Source organism: Gambusia affinis, linkage group LG12, assembly GCF_019740435.1.
Source record: "Gambusia affinis linkage group LG12, SWU_Gaff_1.0, whole genome shotgun sequence".
NCBI lineage: Eukaryota > Metazoa > Chordata > Actinopteri > Cyprinodontiformes > Poeciliidae > Gambusia > Gambusia affinis.
The window spans coordinates 10,097,952-10,120,370 of NC_057879.1; the positions used below are offsets into that span (position 1 = coordinate 10,097,952).

Here is a 22,419-nt window from a genome sequence, read left to right on the forward strand (position 1 = left end):
GCAATCATCCTGAATTAGTCAAAGGAACAGGAGGTGGCGGTGAAACAGGAGATTGTGTGCGTCTGGATCACAGTGTGCTTTTTGTTGTGTTTAGAGGGTCGGAGATGGTAAGAATGTTGATATGGGGGTAGATATCGGCAATTATCCCTTTCAAGTTGCTCATTTGAGCAACTTTTTAAAGGGAAATGTCATCTATTTGAGGTCTATGAACATGCTTGTATGTATTTACATGTGTGCTGAGGATTCTGACCCACTTATGACACTCTTTTATCTCTTATCATCTAGGTTTTTAAATCAATAAAAGCTGAATTATGCAAACGGTTGCGCCTTTGATGATGGCTTTGAGTGTTGGCCAATTAATCAGTGAAACTTTCTGGTTAAAATTTACTTAAAAGCTCTCTTGATTCCACTAAGCCTGAGCTACACTGCTTTGAAAAGCTGTGATATAATGTGCTTGAGGTGAAGTAATTGTCCAATACTTCTCCAACACCTTCTTTTCAAAGGAAAACCTTGCCCCCATCACATAATCGAAAATTCCTGAAGTAATATCTTTCTTAATACAGGAGAGCGGCCCTAGGGAAATATTTGGTCATGTCACGGCTTAGAAAGAAGAGGAAAAACGACAGGGAGATGGAGTGACGGGTCCCGAGGAGGAGATAAGGGAACGATGAAGCAGATAAGAGGCTCATAGTTCTGCTCCTATATTCAGCTCTCAACATTCCTCCCTCTTATTCAATCGCTAACGGTAAAGACACTCTCTGTGTAGGCTTCCATTGCACTGGTAAATCTCGCCTTCATCCGTGCCTGTGTACATTTTTCTCAGTGCAATTTCTTGGGTCGTCATAGCAACATTAGATCACATGGTTTATAGGTGGTTTTTGTGATGTATAACGAGTGAAGGTCTTTGTTTTCACACAGAGGTGCTCATCAGTCTGACCTTTCCCCTCAGCTGATCAGAATTCATGAGGCTGCCTGTTTTCCTGTGACTGGCAGTGGCTTTCATCTCATCAAATCTGCCTTCACTTGGTCTTTAGCCGGAGATATAGCATGAAAATCAGAAAAAAGATTTAAAAATATATAAGATGGATAGGATATGATTGCAAATAAATGCATGGCAACTCCAGGTGCTAATCAATGTCTTTTGAAAATTTCTCTTTCCATACTTACTGGAGATACACAGAGAAAGAAAGTATGGATCAAAATCAAATCGGAATCATTATATAACTAGCTAACAATGATTAGCTGGTCTGAAACTCAAAAATCAAGTCTTTTCCCAATCAATGAATACCAGATCTCATTAACACCAACACACTTTGGTGCGGAAGTGCTTACTTAAAGAGTAGGACCTGAAGTTAAAACATTTTAAATGTTAGGGAAGTTGCATAAAGAAGTAAAAAGCTATATAAAAGGAATAAAGTTATTTTTACTCTCTTCTCAAGCTGAGAAGCTGCGAGAGTGCAATACTTTCTGGAGAAAACAGAGAGGCTACACTGAATACAACTGAGATTTTGAAGCATTTACAGCCTTTTGGGAATATCAGCACTAAGGGAAAAAACTACAATTCCCTAAGAATGAGAAAGGAAACTCCAATTTCCGTAATGCTAGCTGCTCTAGCTATGCTAACGTTGCTAATAGCTAAAGCCTAATTATAATGTCATTTCAGTTTTTCTATTTTAAAATAATAGTGCAATAATAGTGCAATTGTATTCTTCTTGTTTTAAAAAGAATGCAGAAGAAAACTAGATATTTTTGACACAGATGTGACACATATGGAAGACTAGAAGGAAAATATATTTTTATTTCAATGTAATATTTGAAATGATTGTATTTTTTTTGTTTCGATAAATTTCACGACATACACTTAATAAAACAGCATTGAATTGTAACTTCTGCATTTATTTTCATAAGCCAATCTGAATACAAATTAGATTCTTCATAAAATTTGATGTAGGCACAGCATTGTGAAATAAATAACCTAAAATTAGAGTTTTCTACATTTTAGTAAAAACCAACATAAAAGTTATAGAGCAGAATTGTTCTCTCTAATACTTGTATGTTATTCCTTAATCGGTTTACATCCAATTGTAAAAGTAAAAGAAGATTAGAAACCTTCTAAGTGTGTCTCATAGTGACTGAGGGTGTTGGAGAGGTGATGACAAAGATGGTTAGACTGACAGATGGAAAGAAAGTGACTCCTGTGGAGAGCTGCTAATCCCAAAGTTAAGTAGATTACTATCGCAGCCTGGTGCTCCATACCAGTCTGTCTGAAGGAAATGGAGCTGCTAGAAGCTGTTAAGTTGCTGTGCATTGGGAAACTGTGTGCACCAGGAAAGTGGCCAGTACCTCTCACCTCCTGGACTCCCTTTTACCAGTGGAGTTTATCACCTGTCTATCATAGCTGAGTTCTACTTCCTGTCAAGCTCTGTTCATCTGAATCTACACCTGTTTTCAGGGAGCCTTACGCTTATCAAAACAATTTTTAAATGAAGGTTTAAGCAATTTTTTTAACGTGGGGAAAGTCTGCCATCAAATTTAATTTACTTCCAGATTCTAGGTAAATTATTCCTTTGCTTAATGTTTTGTTGCTACAGTTTTTTATGCTAATTTTACTGGATGCAAGTTCTAAGTAAACTTTCAAAAATAAAAATTTAAATCCACAGTATTTTATATTTATTTTCATTCCTTTTTTCATTCATTTTTTACAACCCTCCATTGTCATCTTTCACAGAGCTCTAGCTGCTGTTTATTTTCAGATCAGTTACCAACAAAGACATATGCTGCAAGTCTTTCCATTGAAATCTATGTGCAATTCGTATTTAGTCATGGTATAGTTGAATCTGCACCTTGCTTAGTTTCATATAAACATGTTGTTACAATGATTGGTATCAGAGTTGCTGTCTCGGAGGATGACAAAACAAGCTCGTATCTACCCTGCTGATAGGGGTAATATCCCACTTTGTAAACGGCCTCTTTGTCTGTTGTGACATTTGCTAAATGGAAACCGTTGAATCTGATGGGAACTTTCAGCTGTTCTGAGAGACAGATGTTTTTTTTTTCAATGTTCTTACCAAAGGTAAACACAGCTTACTGGCTGACTGCAGTATTGATAGCTTTTAGTGATTATTTAGTTTTATTTGATTGGCCATTCACCTTTGACCCTAGCATCTACCCCTCCCCCAAGTTTAATAGACATGTTGATGCTGATTAAACACATACAGTGAGAGTTGTGCATAATTTCTGTGTGTGTGTGTGTGTAACATGTAGATTTAGAGGCTGATTTCTTAATATTGCATTAAATAAGTAAAAATATCTCACTATGGTTATTTCATCCATCCATCCATTTTCTGTTCACCCTTCGTCCCTAATGGGGTCAGGAGGGTTGCTGGTTTCTATCTCCAGCTACGTTCCGGGCGAGAGGCGGGGTTCACCCTGGACAGGTCGCCAGTCTGTCGCAGGGCAACACAGAGACATACAGGACACACAACCATTCACACACACTCACACCTAGGGAGAATTTAGAGAGACCAATTAACCTGACAGTCGTGTTTTTGGACTGTGGGAGGAAGCCGGAGAACCCGGAGAGAACCCACCATGCACAGGGAGAACATGCAAACTCCATGTAGAAAGACCACAGGCCGGGAATCGAACCCAGGACGTTCTTGCTGCAAGGCAACAGCTCTATCAACTGCACCACTGTGCAGCCCCTGGTCACATTTTATTTATTTATTTATTTATTTTGTCAAGTAGATTTTCTAGATGGATTAGAACCTCATCTGCCAGTTTTCACTGATAACTCAATCTGTACTATCCTTGGAGCATGGCCCAGCCTTCCTACGTTTCATAATTTCCTACACAGTTCAGACAAGTGTTTTCACATTTTAAGAAATAATACATTGAAATTGTCTGTCTGCCTGGTTCTGACCTGGTTTCTTGTTTTAGAGACATGACTCAGCTTATAAAAGATTAGTAAGGTCATAACTAGTCCAGATATTTCCCAGCAGCCCACGTCAACACATAAATGGTTATCTGTAAAAATGTGGGCTTGAAGCATCGAATGTTTTGAGCCGCAGACACATAGTTTCACTGATATGTCTGTATATCAGACATGCCAGTCTGATGAGAGGTGTTTGGGGTTAGACTACAGCCAAGGTAATATTTGTAAGATCCCAATGTACCTTCATCAAACTTCTTAGTTCTTGGTGTGAAGAGATACATAGGAGTTTCTCACGATGTTGCGTACAAATGCAGTATGTTGAGGATAAAAGTCACCCATCAGCTGTAAAAAGAAGGTGGGAACTTATCTTGAAGATACAGCAGTGCTTTAAGCAGTTTGATGTTTTGGATAAAAGTCTATGCTGAGCAGCTCTGCAGTGTAATGTTACATTAATGTCGCTGCCAGTGCAATATGGCTGTAATGCTAGAGGTGATTCACAGTATGATCACTTTATACTAGTGTAACAGCTTAACAGCAAAAGTACAGATCAAAGCATCAATTAAAATCAATAGCTTATCAGAATTGAGCTCAAAAGAATATTAACTAATTAGCTGCAAGTGAACCATTTTGTTGCTCCTGTGTAACAAGACAGATGGAAATGCACATAAAAGAAATCCACTGACGTCAGCAGGGAATGGGTTTCTTTTTACCTCCGTTTTGCCTTGAGCAAGTAAAGCACAGTGTGGAGAGTTTGAGATCAGAGGGTTGACCTGAGCTCTGGAGAAAATTCTCACTTTTACCTTCAAAAACCTGAGCTTCGTTTCCCACTTTATTGTGGCTAATTTTTCACTTTGTACTTTGATATGTTATCTATTTGATATGTTATCTATCTGCAGGATTTTTTGGCCGAATCTGATACCCAATGAAACATTCAGTTTTCTATTTTGTTGAGACAAAATCTTGCCTGAGAACATTTGTCATTTCCGCTTTGGACAGATGTAGCTTCAGAGAGTTTTTGTTTCAGAAAGATATATTTTTAAACTAATTATCTGCTTTGAAAAACAAGGCAAGTACAGATTATGATGAATTTACTTTTAAGATTTTAAGGTTTTCTGGCTCTAAAGCAGTTATTCTATTGTGCTGTCCCCCTTTGTGATGCAAGCTGTTACTACTGTGGCTGGGTATGAAATGGACATGTGTTATGAAACAGCATGAAATCTTTTATTTGGAGTGTAAAAAAAACCAAAACAACAGCAGCAAAAAAAAACGACTGCCTTTTGTTTAGATGTAGTGTTTATGTCGTCTGGGCCAATTTGCATAAACGATGCACACTTTATAAGACATTTAATCGTTTGCAGTCAGATGTTGACTTGGGGTGCTTTCTCTTCTCTTTGTGGGACACAGACAGCCATCTATCACAACCTGATCTGAGCTCCTATGTCTACGCTTATGTTAATGATTTAGGGGCTCTTTGGGACACTGAGGGGAGGACGTGGCACGTGGTAACCAAGGGTCAGCTGGGACTGTCGCAGAGCAGCAGCTGTTAAAGAAGTGACTGGAAGGAGGCCATAGGACGGAGAAATATGTGAGAGTACAAAGAGGGGAGTGGCAGGGGAGCTGTTAGATTGATGAATGACGGAGGAGATAAAGGCGATATGGAAAGAAGGAGGAGAGGGTGGCAATGATTCGTTTTGTCACAAGAGACTAAATCATGCTAATATGAAGGGGAAATATCCTGTTTTATTCTCTGAATGTGTTAGGTAAACTTATCTTTCTCACATAACTTGGCTGGGTTTGAAGCAATAAGCTTTAAAAAGTTAATACAGACGGTGAAATTCTGCTACAAAAGCTCGTCAGGAGATTAAAATGCAAACATAAATAAAACATTCTTACAAAGCAAAGAACCGTGCAATGAACTCATAATGTGATGGTGTAACTGAAGCGGAAGAAAGAGCGAAAACTCAATGAGTGCTGTACAAAGTCAGATTGTGTCTCATTAAATGAGCTTTCCTATGGCGAAACAAGACAAGGAAATGATGCTCCAACGGAGGGAGAGATACTGAGGGGGGAAATGAGAGCTGCAGATCACTGTCTGTCCCTCCTGCTGCCTCCATTTACCATCATTGATCGTAGAGCCAGGCTGAATTGATGCCTACCTGCTGTACTCAGACGGGCTGTGTCTGTATTAATGTGTACAAGTGAAGGGAGCAGGGTGCCTGCATGTTTCAGTGGATGGCTGAGTGTTGCAGTTCTCGTATTTCTCTTTCTAACAAATGCCCTTACAGGTATAGAGAAATGGGAAAAGCCCTGCTATGTGAGGACATGTTGCCACAAGAGGGTTAGCAACATCAGTGAAGCTGTCAAAATATTCAGACTCTACTTAATTGTTCTTTTAACATCTGGCACTTTGGCGCAAAACACTTGGGATATGAGAAGTCATTCACAACAGTGTCACCTGAATCTGTCATGAAGTGCAGGTGTAGTGGTGAGGCAAACGCAGTAGACCCACGTAGGAGTTAGAGATGATGGTTTAATGATGAAAGTAATCCACAATATAGTCCAACAACCAGGCAGCATGGCTGAACAGAACGCCAGGGCTCAACGCCGGTAGCAACTGGAGGAATCGAATGGACAACGGTAGAACAGCTGACTAGATAAACTACACTAGACAGAACTGACACTACGTACGACTAGGACCCGACGAGGAACAAAGAACACATGTGGGATTAAATACACAAAGGGAAATCACGGAAATGAGACACACCTGGGAACAATCAAAGGGAAGACAGGAGCACACGGAGACTCAGAGACACTGAAACTCAAAATAAATACACAAAAAACTCAAATCCTGACAGAATCTCCCTGAAAATATCAGAAAAATATGTTCTTTTTTCCCCTGGAGTGTTCGGACAGCTTCTTCTGCATCAAAACTTCTACTACTTTAATGTAAAGATTTATAGCAACAGATGATCTGCTTTGTTTTATGGCATTTGTGGTGGAGCAGGTTGACATCTCCTCAAAATTATGACTTTATTGTAGTGTTGAATTTACCTCAGTACTCCAAACAAAGCTGAGATAACAATATGCATGTAATTTCTATTTTGATTCTAAGCATTGCAAAAATACAAACACTATTACACATTAAAATTACTATCAGGCATCACCCACGTAGTCCTTTCTAAGCTTTTATTTTTATCTGAAGTGAATACACCTAAGCCGAGCTGTCACAACAAAGAATAGGAAGAGCAATTGTAGAAAGAAAGCACAAGTTATATAAGGCGACAGATTAGACCAAAATTAAAGTCTTCGGCCTAAATGCAATTCACAATGTGCACCGGAAAATGTCTGAATACACCCATAGGGGTTAGTGAAGCTGACCAGAGCTGATTTATGGGACTAAATACATTTGGATTCCTGCAAGAAAACGCTGTTAAAGGCTGAAAAAGCCTTAAGACTTGGACAGATGTTCACCTGCCAGGCAAACAGTCAAATTGCTTTCAGTAAAACATGTCTTAGAATGGCATAGTCAAAGTGCAGTTCTAAATGCACTTTAGAACTGCATTTAGTTCTATATGCAGTTTAGTTAACTGTGGTTTACAAGTTTGGAAAATTGATGTTTCCAGACACTCTCCACCTAATGTCACTGATTTTGGCAACTATTTTGACAAAACCCTTTCAGTCTCCATTCATGTGAAACTGTTGGGGACATGATACTTGCAGTTGTGATTGCAAGAAAAGGTGGTTATATGAAGTATTACAACTTTCCTTCCACAAATTGTGCAGCGCAATGTGTTTTTCTCACATAAAATTGCTATAAAAACATGTTATTAAAGTTTGTTTAAAATTTTAAATGTGGAGAAGAGAGTTCACGTAAATCTTTTGTGAGATCACGTTAACTGAAAGCTTTATTTATGTGAACATATTTGATTTGACATTGTTGGTCGATTTAGAGTTTGGCAACACGTTTTATGAGTTTGATCTTTACAGAAGCCTTGTTAAAATCCCATATTGCCATCATTATCAAGGCTTTTGTGCAGGACACCTTGATTGCCAACGTTTGGATCGGTGCTTGAGAAAAGCAGCTGTTTGTTTTGCCACCAAAAAGAGCTGGTGTGTCCTTGATCAGCCCACTTTTATTGTTCACCATCCAAACTGGCGTTGCTCCTGTCGGTCTCTCGTTCAGCCATCTGTACACGGTAATTGTACCATTTACCATTTTCACCCCCCACCCCTTTGACCGAAAGTAGTTTTTTTTTTTTTTACTCTGCCTCACCCATTTTCTTTCTTCTTCACGTCTGCTCTCCACTTCCAGCAGTGCACCCTTTGCACTCTCTCTCCGAGTGCCTCTCCATGGGGGCGATGTACATAGTTGGGTGGCTTTGTGCTTGACACGTGTGTTGGAAGGGGTCGCGCACAAAGATACACACACATCCACAAATCCACGTAAACATACTCATTCATATACACAACCAGTTTGTATTATCTGTAAGATGCTCAGCTGTGAGGCCCCTGGCCCTAATGCCCTGTGTGTGGGGTGAGGACAGGACCCCCATTGTCCTGTAGATTAACAACCACACACTCAAATACACACCCAGATGCTTCCCCAGACCCCCTTGGGGTCTCTTAAATGTGGATGTGCCTTCAGGCAGAAAATCATGGGGCAATTTCCAGCAGGGTCCAGTCGAGGACCTGGGGAGGGGGTGCTGGAGTCTTTCAGTTTGACGATTTACATATTGTTCAATCTTTTGTCTGTTATTTGGTATGACAGAAGTTAGTTTGAAGCCTTTTGTTCTTCTGTACTTTAATACAAAACATCCAGGAAATTGGAATAAGAATCTAAATGGTGATGTGAATTGACAATGCAAACATCTGTTTAACCATAAATTGAATTACTGTCTTTCTGTATGTCACATTGATTTTAAGATGCAAATGTTACATTCATGCAACACACATGGTTGTAAAATAGCAACAGGAACGATGCGGTTAAAGAAGCAAGAATTTTAGTTTAGTTGATATGTCAGCTAAAAGGGGATGCATCTTCAGCATCTTTGCCTAAATTTTGTCTTTGTTTTTATTCTAAATAGGGGAACATTGGTACATATAGTGAAGGTTTTGTGATAATCGACGCATATAACATTAATCAAACAGCATTAATATGGTTATTTTTTTTCTATCATTCCCGCTATTAGTAGTCATTAATTATAAATATTCAAAGAAAAAACAACATCATACCACCTGTCAGAGAGAGCATTGTAAAAATAACAAAAAAAAATATTACCATATTTTTTGACATCATCCATGTTGATGAAAGGTTCTGGTTGCCTTGCAGCAAGAAGGTCCTGGGTTTGATTCCCGGCCCGGGGTTTTTCTGCATGGAGTTTGCATGTTCTCCCTGTGCATGGTGGGTTCTCCGGCTTCCTCCCACAGTCCAAAAACATGACTGTCAGGTTAATTGGTCTCTCCAAATTCTCCCTAGGTGTGACTGTGTGTGTGAATGGTTGTGTGTCCTGTATGTCTCTGTGTTGCCCTGCGACAGACTGGTAACCTGTCCAGGGTGAACCCGCCTCTCGCACGGAACGTAGCTGGAGATTGGAACCAGCAACCCTCCTGACCCCATCAGGGACAAGGGTGAATAGAAAATGGATGGATGGATGGATGTAGGTGAAGTGAGCAGCGGAGCGGAGACACCTGCAGTAAATCCCAGGTGATAGAGAGGGGGATACTTCATGTCCGCAAGTATAAATTAACATTTAGTGCATTAGTTTAAAAAAGTATCATGAAGAGAAAAATGATAATCAAGTTGCTCTGCACCAAAGTCGCAGGACCAGGCAACCATGAAAGAAAACTGTGACTTATAGTCAGGAAAATACGGTAATGCCAGAGAGCAATCCATCAAGGACATTATAGGATGCCCTATCTGTAACTATATATTTCACGGAAATATATGTGTAATGTAAGAAGACAATGAAATTGCTGTATTTCACCAGATGTTAACCTCCTTCCCTTTGTGTCTGAGAATGTGGTAGTTCAGTAACAGTGTTTTCTTTGACGTCACCCAGCCACTAAATGTGTCCTCCCTGTTAATTGCAGATGTGTGAGAACAGAAGTCAGGCAAACCATGAATTACTGTCTCAACGCTGCATTGCTGCATGTCATGTTTGGACGCCTGAGCTGATGTGATGTAATGATATAACAGTCGTATTCTTGGACTTGAGGTTTCGTGGGCATTTTGGTTTTCTGGTAGTGATGGCAGTCCTGACTGAAGGAGGAGGAAGTAAAGTGGTTGGGTCTGAGTTATGGTTTGCTTTAGTCTTCATTACCACTTCCTATATATGCCTGTCTGTGTCAATACTTTTCTGAATGCTATGCATAGAACTACTTAGAAGAAGCCTAATTACACACGTTTAGATTTGGATGAATTTACAACATGACAAAAGTAAAAGGTGACTGTGAGAACATTAGACTGGAGCAAAAGGGAGTGGCACTGAAAGTTGTGTTAATTGCAAATAAAACAAACACTTACTTTTAAACATTTTTCTATATGAGCATGTGACCCAAGTCTTAACTCCTGCCTGGTATTTAAATATTTGCTTGTTTACATCAGTCTTTCATACACGTCTGGACCAATTTCCTCATATTTTGTAAGAGTATTTATGCAGCCGAAGCAACTTGGGATGTTGGACGTACCCTGTGATTTCTGTCAGCATGTAGTCGCACCAGTTCCATTAGGTCCTGAAGGTTGGAAGCTAAATCAATAAAGGAACTGGACCTTACAGACTTTGGGGAAGAACATTTTACTGTGTATTCGCTTCACCTGCAAGCGGTTTTAACTTTGTAGCTGATCCGTGTAAACCGATGTGACACCCTAGACATGACTGGCCTCCTGCACCTTGATGCCAATATTGTGCACATGCTGTGCAAGTGCTAGGCATGTGGCACGTGCAGGGGTTTAAGTGTATGTGCACATGTGTGTGTCGCCATTGCAGACGGGGGAGGGTCAGGTTGGTGTGGTTGGTTGGCTCTGTGTGAGCTCTTTGTAAAACGGGAGGGGGAGCCGGAGTGGGGAGGGAGGTGAACCGGGTGTTTCTCTCAGCTGCCGGCTGGTCTGGTTGCTGTTGGTAACTTTGCTTGATGAGATCAGAGGGATCAGCTTTCAGGCTTCCATGTCTCATGCTCTCACTCCCTTCTCTCCCTCTCTGCTCAGTGGCTCTTTCTCGGAAAGACTGAAGTGGAACTGAAACTGGAGTTGGGCTGAGAGTGTGTTCCGAGCTGCTGGTTGTCCACTGTAAGCGTCATGACTGCGCTGCCTTGGAAACCCTCAATGGAGTTGGAGCAGAAGCGAGCCTGGGGGAGGTGAGGGAGAAGTGATAGCCTTAGGACAGATAAGCTCCAGGGAGGGAGAGGAGAGAGAGAGGGGGAGGAAGAAGGTGGGCAGCTCTCTGAGTAAAGAGTCTCTCTCTTTCAGTTGTGGTCAGAGTTGCGAGCTGCTTGTCTCTTTCTTGCACCGTCTTCTCTATTTGCGACTGCGTGAAGGAGATATGCTGCTTTTTGTTTGAAGGAGTTTGATGTTTCTTCATACCATCGTTTAGACATTCATGGACTCAGACTGAGCTGTAACTTGAGGTGAGATATGAAAAGTCATTAAAACAATTTGAGCTATTCTTCTATCTGAAAAGGTGAGGTGAATCTTTGTTTGAATGAGATTACTTCTATTTACGCTGTTGGTGACAGTTTCTCCAATTACGCACGCAGTGCTTTAGGCTTAAAAGCAGAACTCTCATGACTTCTTTTTCATTCTTACATTAAAGGAGATCAGCCTCGCTCTGTTGCTTCTGAAGATAAACTCAGTCTTGTCTCTTCTAGCCCTTGGTACCTTTCTGTGAGCTCCTCCTCACTCCATTTCACCTCACTTCACTTATCTTCTGCTGCCTTTAATTCCCCTAATGGTCCGAAGGTCTCAGCTGGCCAGCTGGGATACCCCCGGTGTGTGTATGTGTGTGTGTGTGCTTTTGTTTGGAGCAGACCCATGTTGAGTGCTCTCGTATAAGCTACCCCTGGATTTCCTCTGCTCGCATACAATAATAGGATGGATCCTGGCGTCTATTTTTAAACCCCTTGTTTTCGTATTTGTAAGAGACACCTCCGATGTGAGTGCGTGCTCCGCGCCGTCTGCGGCAGCTTTTCTCACAGGACTGTGTTTAGTCTATGGATTGCGCTGGGAATGTGTGTTTGTTTGGTACGTTCAGGATAAAGCCGTATCAGCTCTCTTTTTTTTGACTTCATCCTTTTGTTTTGTCAGCTGCTGACCTCTGTTTCTCTCACTGTTATTCTTTCTTTCTCTTTCCATGTCCTCCATTGTTTGTTTTCATTCACTCTCTTTATTCATGGGCATCCATGTGCAACGTTCAACCAAACAGTCTGTGCCTGATTTAAAAAAATTATTTTAAATTGTTTTACATTAGTTATTTCTTTCCTTTTACGTGTTTCTTTTAATTGAGATTCCCTCCACCCCTTTCATTTTCAGTTCTTTGCCTGGTCGCATTTTGAAGGCAGTGAAAAGATTTCTTCAAAGTGTTATTTGTTCATGTGTTGGTGCGCGTTTGTCTGTTCAGAGTTGTGTGAATTTACAGTTCCTTGTGCTTCTCTTTGTTAAGAATAGTTCTGGTTACCAAGATGCGGAAAGAAAAGAGATGCTTCAAAAACTCTTGAAGAACATAATTTACATAAATTTTTGTTTATGATTGACAAATTAAATGTATCAGACTTATCTTTCAGTGGCATACAAGACTTATTTTGTTTGAAACGCTCTGGTTAAGCCTTCCTAAGCATATGTAGCTTATGCAAATTGATCATAGTTATCCAAACTGCCAATGTTTCTTTCTTTTAAACTTTTATAAATATTCTGTGACATGAGCATTAGGGTGCTTAGGGTGCCATATTTGTCGCACATGTGCGTTACTGCTACAAAATCAAAAAAGGACTAATCAGATTTTGCAGCAGTGATTGAATAATAATGATTCTCAACATATGCCATGCAGACGCTCTGTCTGCTAAGAGAAAAATATATTTACCTCAGCATGCTAAGTGTTTAGAGCAGTTTAAACAGATAGATGTCAGACCTGTTTTCCGTTAAGCCCAGCTAATAATTATCTGACCGCTCATGCTCATAAGAGCAATGTACATTCATCCCAAGATAATTAGGCAGAGAAAAATAATAATTTAAAGGGAATACTTCTTGTGTGTTTTTTTTTTAAGTTTTAGCTTGTACAACACAATGACTGTAACAAGGCTGAATGTTAAAGTAGCATAAAACAGCTCAATAAAATAATAGTTTCCTTCAGTTATCTGAAAGAAGATAAGAACATAATCGTAACATTTTGAAAATTGTTTAGCAACTTTTATTAGAGTTAGCATTGCTAACTGTAACGTTAGCTACTTCATGTAAAGTAGCTACATGAAGCTACACAATATCAAGTGATTGATATTGTACAATATCAATCACTTGATATTGTACAAGTGATTGCTGATGTTCCTAATCCTTTATGCTCCAGGAAGGTCGCATTTTGAAGATCTCTTCCTGTGCATCCAGGAAGAAGTTGAATGCAAAAAATGTAAATATAACAATAGTTTTTTTTTATTTATTTAGCTTCCCTGTTGTCTGCAGAAGGTCTTTGTTTCTTGTTTCTAAATATCCAAGATTATCTTCTCAGTTCATTGTAGAACTATCAGAAACTTCTGTTTCGTGGAATGTTTTTGAAAAACTGTGCTTTCTTTTTTTCAAGATTAAAATAACTTCAAAGAAGGTCATGCTTCTTAGTGGAGGACTCAATCCGCAGCATCAAAAATGTTCAGACGACAGAGATCTGCAACAGGCTTTCCCCTTACATTTAAACTTTAAGTAGCCTCTTAAATCAACCATTGAAAGTCCTTACTCTGTTTCACAAAATGTGCTTTTTTTCTGCAATTTTTGATCCCTGCAAATGCATTTTTGCAGTTATACCAACATTTATGTTAAGATGAGAAATAGTGTGACAGCAGTTTAACTGTCCACCTCTTATCTACACTCAGTTTGTTAGCACAGAATATGTTAGAGCAAATCTATTAGTACGTGGGTTGATTCTTACTATATTTTCATCCTGGAAATATCAGCTTGGAGCTTTTAGCTCTAAGTAATGGAGAGAGTCTTGCAGAGCTGCTTACATAACCAATGGGATTTCTTAATAAGAACAAAAAATGATTAATTAGTTACTACAAGGACCAGTAATTAATGCACCATTGATAAGATGTAATTGATTATCTTGTGCTAGTTTATTAAATTAATCTTATTAAACTGTAAAAATGTACAATTACATCAATCACTCTTGAGATTCTGGGTTAAGTTCACTATCCAGTGTTGAGGGAAAAACTGTTTGACCCGTTATGGATTTCTTCTGTTTTTGCTATTTTCATCCATCCATTATCCAACACGCTTATCCCGGTAGGGTCCGGAGGGGTACCCATCTCCGGTGGTCAACTCGTGAAAGGCGGGGTCACACTGGACGGGTCTCCAGGCCATCGCGGGGCAACTCAAAGACAGACAGGACAAACAACAATGCACGCACACACCCCACACCAAAGGAGAATTTAGAACGACCAATTAACCTGACAGTCTTGTTTTTAGAAGCCAGACCATCTGGAGAGAACCTTCGTATGCAAAGGGAGAACATGCAAACTTCATGTAAAAAAAATCCCAGACGGGGATTTGAACCTAGGACCTTGTCGGTGCAAGCCAACAGTGCTACCGACTGTGCAAATGTTTTTTCATCACACATGACGTGATATTTCACATCATCTAACCACTTTTAGACATGATTCAATACATAAAGCAATTTTCAAATGATCATTTTATTGATTTATTCATTTTTGGAAAGTGGCTTTCATTATTATTTGCTTAGCCCAACAGCTTTATTAGCTTTTTAAGCCTTTTCAGGCTGATTCATATCAGTAACTTTGTTTCTCTCTCTTTTTTTAAGATCAGGTCATTATGCGTCTGCTTTTATCCCACTTCAGATTGTCTGACAGGTTCTGTTAAGTGATTTCTTGGTTCTGTAAACCTGGCAGTAATCAGGCCTGTGTGTGGCTTAGTATGAAATTGAATCAAGAAATATAGCTTGCCCCAGTAAATTCCTGATTTAACAAGGAAACCAGGTTGGTTTGGATAATCAAGGAAACATCCTGTGAAAATTACTTTCATTTCTATGTAGTCAGTTGAAATTCTGATCTTAATTTTTTAAGTGTGACAAAATAAAAAACTGAAAAACTGTACCATGGCAAATACATTTACATGGTGTTAATACGGGACATTTACCTTCTCCACTTTATTCGCCATCTACCTATCGATATGTGCTCTGCTCTAAGACAACCATCCAGTAAAACAGTCTGTGACCCAAATTCAGCTTTCAGCATCCAACATTTCTTCAGTTGCGTTTGACTTGTGTGGGCGTGACACGTTTCATCACTTGTTCAAGTGCTTCAGTGCTAAACAAGAAACAAGCGAGGCAGCAGGAGTTCGTCGCATCCATACAGACTTTGATTCAGTTTCATTACCTCAGAGGTTGTGAATCTGCCACCGTTATCCCTGAGAGCTTTATGGATGGCATCTCCAAGACCTTTTCTGTGTCTTTGTGTGTGCGTGTTTGTGAGATGAACAGGTTTAGGCCAATTCCCTTTAAAGGGGTACTTGATCATATCAGCACTAATAGTCCTCCCTCAAGGTATCATGGATTTTAAGGTGTCTGGGCACAGAAGTACGTGAACTCTTGAGAAGAAAGCATCGTGTTTGTGTTTGTGTTCATACATCGCTTCTATTTCTTTTTACTTCATCCTACATTAAATATCTTGGTCAAAATGCCTCTTTCACTTCCTTGATAGGCAGGGATTTAGCTCATTATTTAAGGGAAATAACTTTGCGGAGAATTTTTCTTTAACATTTCTAGAGAAAATGTGATGAATACAAGAGGAAGATGTGGGGTTGGAACACGATTCATTAGGGAGATGTCTGCTACTGGAGTTACTTTATAAAGAGTTCAGACTGTGGCGGAACAGAGAAGGGAAGGAATTATGCTTCGGGAGCACATAAAAAAAAAATGCATTGGGGGAAACTTCACCAAAGCCAGGCAGAAACTGCATAATTTTATTTCTGTATGAGTGGCTCTGTCACTGTGAGTCAGCACGAGTACTGATTTGCAGCCGCGTGTGAATTCGCTTGTGTCCTATGTTTTGCAGATGGTGCTTTTACTGAATGCTGAACTTGCATTGATTTCCTCCTGCTGGACGCTGGGGCATTTGATGACAGGCCCGAGATAAGTTGTACCAACTGATAGGGAGGCAGCTCCGCAGAAGTCTCCATGGATTTATTGATACGTAGGCCAGGGAACAGAAAACACGGATAAGGTAACAAGAAAGAGAGTTTTGAAAGAATTGAAGTGTGGGGAGGAAGAAAAGTTTTGAATAGAATCCAGGTGAGGTGATTGTTAAAATAAAAATTACATTTCTAAAAGGGAGATAACGTCCTAAAGTCATTTGTTTCTCTATGATTTTAGTCAACATTTTCAATAGCTGTTAGTTATAGACATCCATCCATCCATTGTCTACATAATTATAGACAATTATGCAGTATTTTTTCTGACTTTTTTTACACACTTAAATATTTCAGATCATCAAACAAAATTTCAAATCAAAGATAACCTGAAAAAAATACAAAAATCAGTTAAAAAAAAAGTATTTATTAAGCTAAGAGGTTGCTGTAACCAACTTGCACGTATATGTGCAAACAAAAACTATCCAATAAAATTAATATCAATTTGTGTCACTCCTGGCTGTAATAACAGGAGTGCAATAACAGAAATAATATTTCTGATAACTATCTGTTAGTCCTTTATATCGGCATGCAGGAGTTTTGGCCCACTTTTCTTTATAAATGGTTTTAAGCCAGCCAGGTTGAAGGACAGAACATGAACAGACTGCTAAGGTCGTGGCACAGCAATCCACTGTCTTTTAAGTGTTGTCTGACGATCTGAAACATTTCTATCAAAGCCTTAGAGAGCACTTCTGTATGTAGCTTAACATATTTTCTGGAGCCGGGCGGTATTTGTCTCTTTAGCTGCTCAGGGATTCCTTTAGTCGGAACGAATGTCAGCAATGTTGAGAGGGAGTCAGTTTGTTTAATGTAGTGGGCACATCTGTTGCTATGAAGACATGCTGTATAATATAAATATAGATGTGTGTTTGTCAGTGTGTGTGGGGTTGCCTGTGAGCTCTGGTGTGTCGACGTTGGTGCCCAGATGTCGTCCCAGGAGTGGAAGGTGGAAGAATGGTCCATTTAGAGATTCATTAGTCATACATCATCCTGCGATTCAGTACTACATTTCTGGTTTATTTGTCTTTGAACTTATCTTAAGTGAATTAAGCCTCTAAAGCTATGGTAAAATGACTATATTTAGGTGAAGGAACTGATTTTATAAAATGAATTCTGTTTGCTCTTTACCTGTTCTCTTATTTGGGACGGCAAACGAATCAAAGACTTCAGCTATTTATTTATTTATTTTTTCTTTCTACCATACCTTCTAGTATACCACTTTATATTGGCCTACTAGATGAAAAACGTTGACATTTATAGTTGTGATGTGAAGCATTATTTCAAGGAATTATGAACACACTCTTCTTGACCTACCAAACATATTCTGTAGTTTAAAATATTTTTATGACTTGGCAAACCTTTATAAATATGTTTCAGTTTCAAACTCATGTTTGCTTAAACATTTTGGCCATGTGGCATAAAGCTGTAATTTTGTTTTCTTGAATCAATGGAAAGAGTTTAAGGAAAATTATTAGTTTTAGAGGTTTCTTTGCTTTATCAGTTTTAAAAGCTGTTCTGTAAAAGCAGGAACTGAGTCTGCAACTTAGCCTGAGCTAGAGAGCCTAGTTTAAATGTAATATTGTTTTGTGAAGTTCAAATAAATTTAAATGCGTGAATGAAAAATGTTTTTTTTTTTTCAAGTCAGGTAAGATGGAGAAGGCACTGATGGACATAAATTTGGAAAGTAAAGCTAGAGTTGTGGGATGTTGGGAGCAGAGTGTGCAGAGAGGGCCGGGGCAAAGGGCAGACTTGCTGTGTTGGGCTTGAAACCCGTTGATAGCTGCTTGCAGTTCTAGTTTCCTTTGTACTTCTGAAAGTTACAGTCAGTCCATCTTTTTTTGCTTAAGATGACTAATTAACTGTTTGTCTGGGCTGACTGTCAGCTGTTTTCAGAAAACGTTGTCTGTAAGGACGTATGAGTGGTACCGACTGACTCATCTGATTAGTGGCAGGGGAAGAAAAAAAATGAATTTCCAAAGATGTCAAAAATTATTATTGTGCTCTTTAAGGGGGCAAATACAATAGGCGTTTCCTGTTGTTACTGTCGGCAGGTGGCAGGGAAAAGGCTCTAGATAAGCTGACTCAAGCACAAATGTAAATACAATGTACAAGAAACAGGAAGGCTGAATCACAGTAGAACTTTATGGGCTCATTCTTTGTGTTATTTCAGGTCCCTGGTTGGCCTTAGTTGACCAGCTGAGACCCGACTGGGAGGTTTTAGTCCCGTCCTGTACTAGAATGTTACAATCTCTATTGAGCAAAAAATATTCAAGCAAGTTTATATTTTATTTCAATACTTTAAGCCCATATCTGACCTTTTGCAGCAGTGCAGGTGAAAGCAGTGTTTTGTCTAACTGTGTTGAGCTGCTATATTTGTGTGTGTTTGTGTGTTCAAATCCTGTTGGCGCTGTCAGAAGCTCACTGGACAAGTTTCAATAAAACACTGTGCAAGTTAGACAGCCGCTCAGAGTCCCCTCTTCCGATCTTACAGTGGTGCACACACGCCGTCATCACAGTCTCTCAGTCTGCTGAAGCTAGTTAATACGGGTACAGCAGGAGAGGCCAGATGAAGCCAGCCCACTCACCAGGTGCACATTACAGCCTGTCTGCCCTGTCGTTGCCTTCTCATCTCAGTCTGAGCCACTTTTTGATAGAGATTGTACTAAACTTACCAACTTCTGACAGCTTGCTTCCTGTCTCTAATCACTTTGGTTCGGTTTCTGTGTTCTTCGTTCCTTTTGAATGTTTGATAGTAAAGTAAATCTATAGAGAAGAAAGATGAATATAAGAGTGATCTCTAAGGAGCAGCTGCAGCTGTTATCAATTTATTGAACGTCACCTGTTATTTATATGCATATGAGGCTGAAAACTTCTTTTTTGATGATGCATTTTCTGGGCAGAACCACTCCTTCCCCACAAATGATGTGACCATTGAGATCCGAGGAGTTCAGCTGCAGCCTCATCTTGCCAGATTGAAGCTTCAACAGCTCTCACTGGAACATTTAAATTTTTTAGAAATTAAAAAAATTTGAAATCTATCTATTGCCATTGTAGGTTTTGCAACAGTAAGACTGTCTTGCGAAGGTCCATTTGCGTCTATCAATTGTACCACTTTGTTCAAAACTTTGATAATGAGAAACATTTTTATAAGCCACCAGTTCATATTAAACTAGGTATTAATGAAATAGTACCAGAGATGATTTCTAAATACTGACAGATTTCAGCTTTTTGGTTTTCTATCCCTTTCTGTTCATTTTAATTTATTTTTTTTTACCAATAACTGAACTAGTGCTTTGATTTTCTTTACATGTATGGATTACTGGTGTTGTTTCGGACTCCTGGTACAAATTTTATGTCAGTTGGTTCATTAGAAAAATTGAAACTGAGGAAACATTGACCTGACCACACAGGTACAGCAGCAGCAGGATAGAGGGAAGAATGAAGGAGCTAATCGGGAGAACTGACAAAGTAAACTGTCGGCAAAGTAAACAACAGATGGCAGAAGCACGTTCCTGCTATTTGCAGCAGCCGATGACGTGCCTCCTGAGAAGTTACCATGCAATCATGACCGTTATGACATGGGATCAAAGGTCAAGTGCTTCGTTGATGATGGTTTAACATGCCAAATTGTCAGCCACATGCCAGGCCAGACCCGACCAGACCCAACCAAACCGAAGCTCGTGTAGAAACACATTGTAAGTTTTGAAGTTTGGCACTGATGAGTCCAGAATCTTACATGCAGCTTCCTCTCCTTACCTACCTGACAACTGAGCTGACACACACACAAAGAGGCAGCTGTCTGTTTTGTGTGTTTGGGGGGGGTGAATGTGTGTGTGTAGCTGTCCTCTCACACTTAGCGGAGTAGTGGCAGACATTAGTCATGATGGCTGCCAGCTGCACTGACCTTATTCATGGTGGAAAAATGAGAGAGAAAGAATGACGAAAATGAAAGCAGCAAAGATGAAACACTTTTGTTTGCACTTTGGCTGACTTTCTAAGGACCACTTTTAGTTTTAGTTTTGACATGTTCGTTTGAGTACATTTGAGCTCTGCTGCAAACTTTTTTTTACAGTCAGAGGGAAATATTTCCAAACAGCCAAATTTGTCTTTCTTGTAAGCAAGAGAAAAGTAAAAAGGCTTGTGCCTAACTGGATTTATTCAGTGGAATGGGTTTTGCATTTGTCTAAGCCACTCTTAAAAATGGGCAGAACAAGAGAATGTGCCCTTCATGTAAGTGAAGTGGGTGAAGCACTGAGTTATTGTCATAACGGCTACAGGAAAATGGCCACGTAGTTTTTGAAAATTATTTCAAAAGTTTAACACCATTAAAACTCTAATGGCAAAGCTTTAAAAAAGGACCCAGCTTTATCTTGCCACCACAAACAGAAAGGAGGACGGTTAGAGAGGAGAAGAAACATTTTAAAATACATTTTAAACTAGTGACCTATGGCGTTTTATTTTTAGAATGAGTTAAATGCTACAAGATTTATTTACAGGATTGTGCAGGACACAATTTCTTTGTTCACTCAAAGGAAATGTCACACATAAATGAGAAATGAATTGCTCATATCTAGGTGTCAGACAGGCTGCTTAGCTCTTAGGTTTCAGTGTTACAACCACAGATACGTTAGAACAAAAAGATTTTCAAAAAATTACATCATTGCTGTTTTGCAGTTAATGATGTCTGGTAAACACCACCACCAGACACACACACTCACTTGTGTCATCAACTGCTGCCGAAATGCAAAGAGGAAGCTTCAGCTGCCATTCCTGGAAGAGATCTCTGCACCAGTTTAACTACACAGAGCTGCGTGTGGGAGGGTGTGAGATCATCTTTGTTCTGCGTTTCTAAGCTTAAATTAAGTATTGAAGACCAATTATATGTTGGCAGAAATAACAGATCTCGGACTATCCGAGAAAAACCTAATATCCATAATTCTGGCACCTTGTCTCGTTGGTGGTGACTTTAACAGAATAAAAAGAAATGTTAAATAAACCATCTTTTGTCAGTTAGTGTAATAATTTTTTAATGTGAAATGAGGAAGAATAACATTTTTACTTCTGGTTGGATGTCTGCAGAACTTTGTTAAAAAGTGACCTAGTACTTTAACACCCCCAGATGAAACTCAAATGTTACGCTGAAAATGACTCAAAGATGAAACTAATTCTAAAAATAAAACTCCAGTATTATCTGTGGTTTTTCCTCAGAAATATCTGATATTTTGTACAGGAACTTCAAGGTAATCAGCTGGTTTCAACATATTATGGCGGCCCTCTATGCAGATTAGGATTAGCGTCTACATGACTTTTTCTACTGTGTTACACACAAAGGACTGGAGATAAATTATTACGCAGTGCTTTTGTCTTCCTGCTGTTGTTTCTGCTGGCTCAGGCAATGATCATTAAAATTAGATTAGCGAAAAGGGAGTTTGCCAGCTTCAGATGTGGCCAACGTTGCACAACTGGGTAGTTTTCATGGAGCAAAAACGAATCCATCATTATTGGTATGTAGGTTTGGAAGTCGTGGGAAGTTTGAATTTGTAGTTATTCATGTGTTTGTGTTTCTTGAATTCTCATCCTGACTGAAAACAGTATTACAAATATGGGATAAAATGTTTTACCAACACTATCAGGACATTTGGTTTGACTCTGTTTTCTTGTGGAATGATGAGGGACATATATAATCGTTTGATTGAATTTTCCTTTTCATTTGTATTCATGCTCGTAGCTTATATTTAGAAATACAAAGTGCATCTCTAAAAGTGTGAAAGAAAAGTTGAAAAGTGATGATGTTACTTTTCTTACACCAAATTCTCGAATCAGTATCTAGTCAAGACAAAAGTGGTGATAGCAAAGTTTCCAGCTCCTATTTGAGTTCAGAAAGTGAAGATTTATGTGAAGGTTTATCCATTGAGGAGGAATGAGGTAGAGGATCTGAGAGCAGTAAAACACTCTCCTTTATTGGGCTCATAGAAGAATGTGTGAAAGCTAAAGCTAAGTGGCAAAACAAAGTGAAAGGGGTTATTAATTATTGTAATCAGTGGACATCAGCAGACTTTCAGAGTGATAGAGAACATAAAAACTTCTG

General features: G+C 39.3%; 1 protein-coding gene across 10 annotated transcripts in view; it reads left to right on the forward strand.

Annotated features, from left to right (window-relative positions):
- LOC122841121 (SPRY domain-containing SOCS box protein 4-like) overlaps positions 1-22,419 on the forward strand; it is a 71,832-nt gene that overhangs the window by 16,609 nt on the left and 32,804 nt on the right. For 2 of the 10 annotated variants that reach the window (XM_044134148.1, XM_044134152.1), the window contains one exon: positions 16,199-16,366. The exons of 4 other annotated variants lie outside the window; for them this stretch is intronic. The gene's annotated coding sequence lies outside the window, so the exon portion shown is untranslated. Of the gene's footprint in view, positions 1-563; positions 734-11,138; positions 11,288-11,371; positions 11,558-16,198; positions 16,367-16,414; positions 16,435-22,419 lie in introns of those variants that run through there. 4 more of the 10 variants (XR_006372342.1, XM_044134154.1, XM_044134150.1 and 1 more) reach the window with 4 other exon arrangements.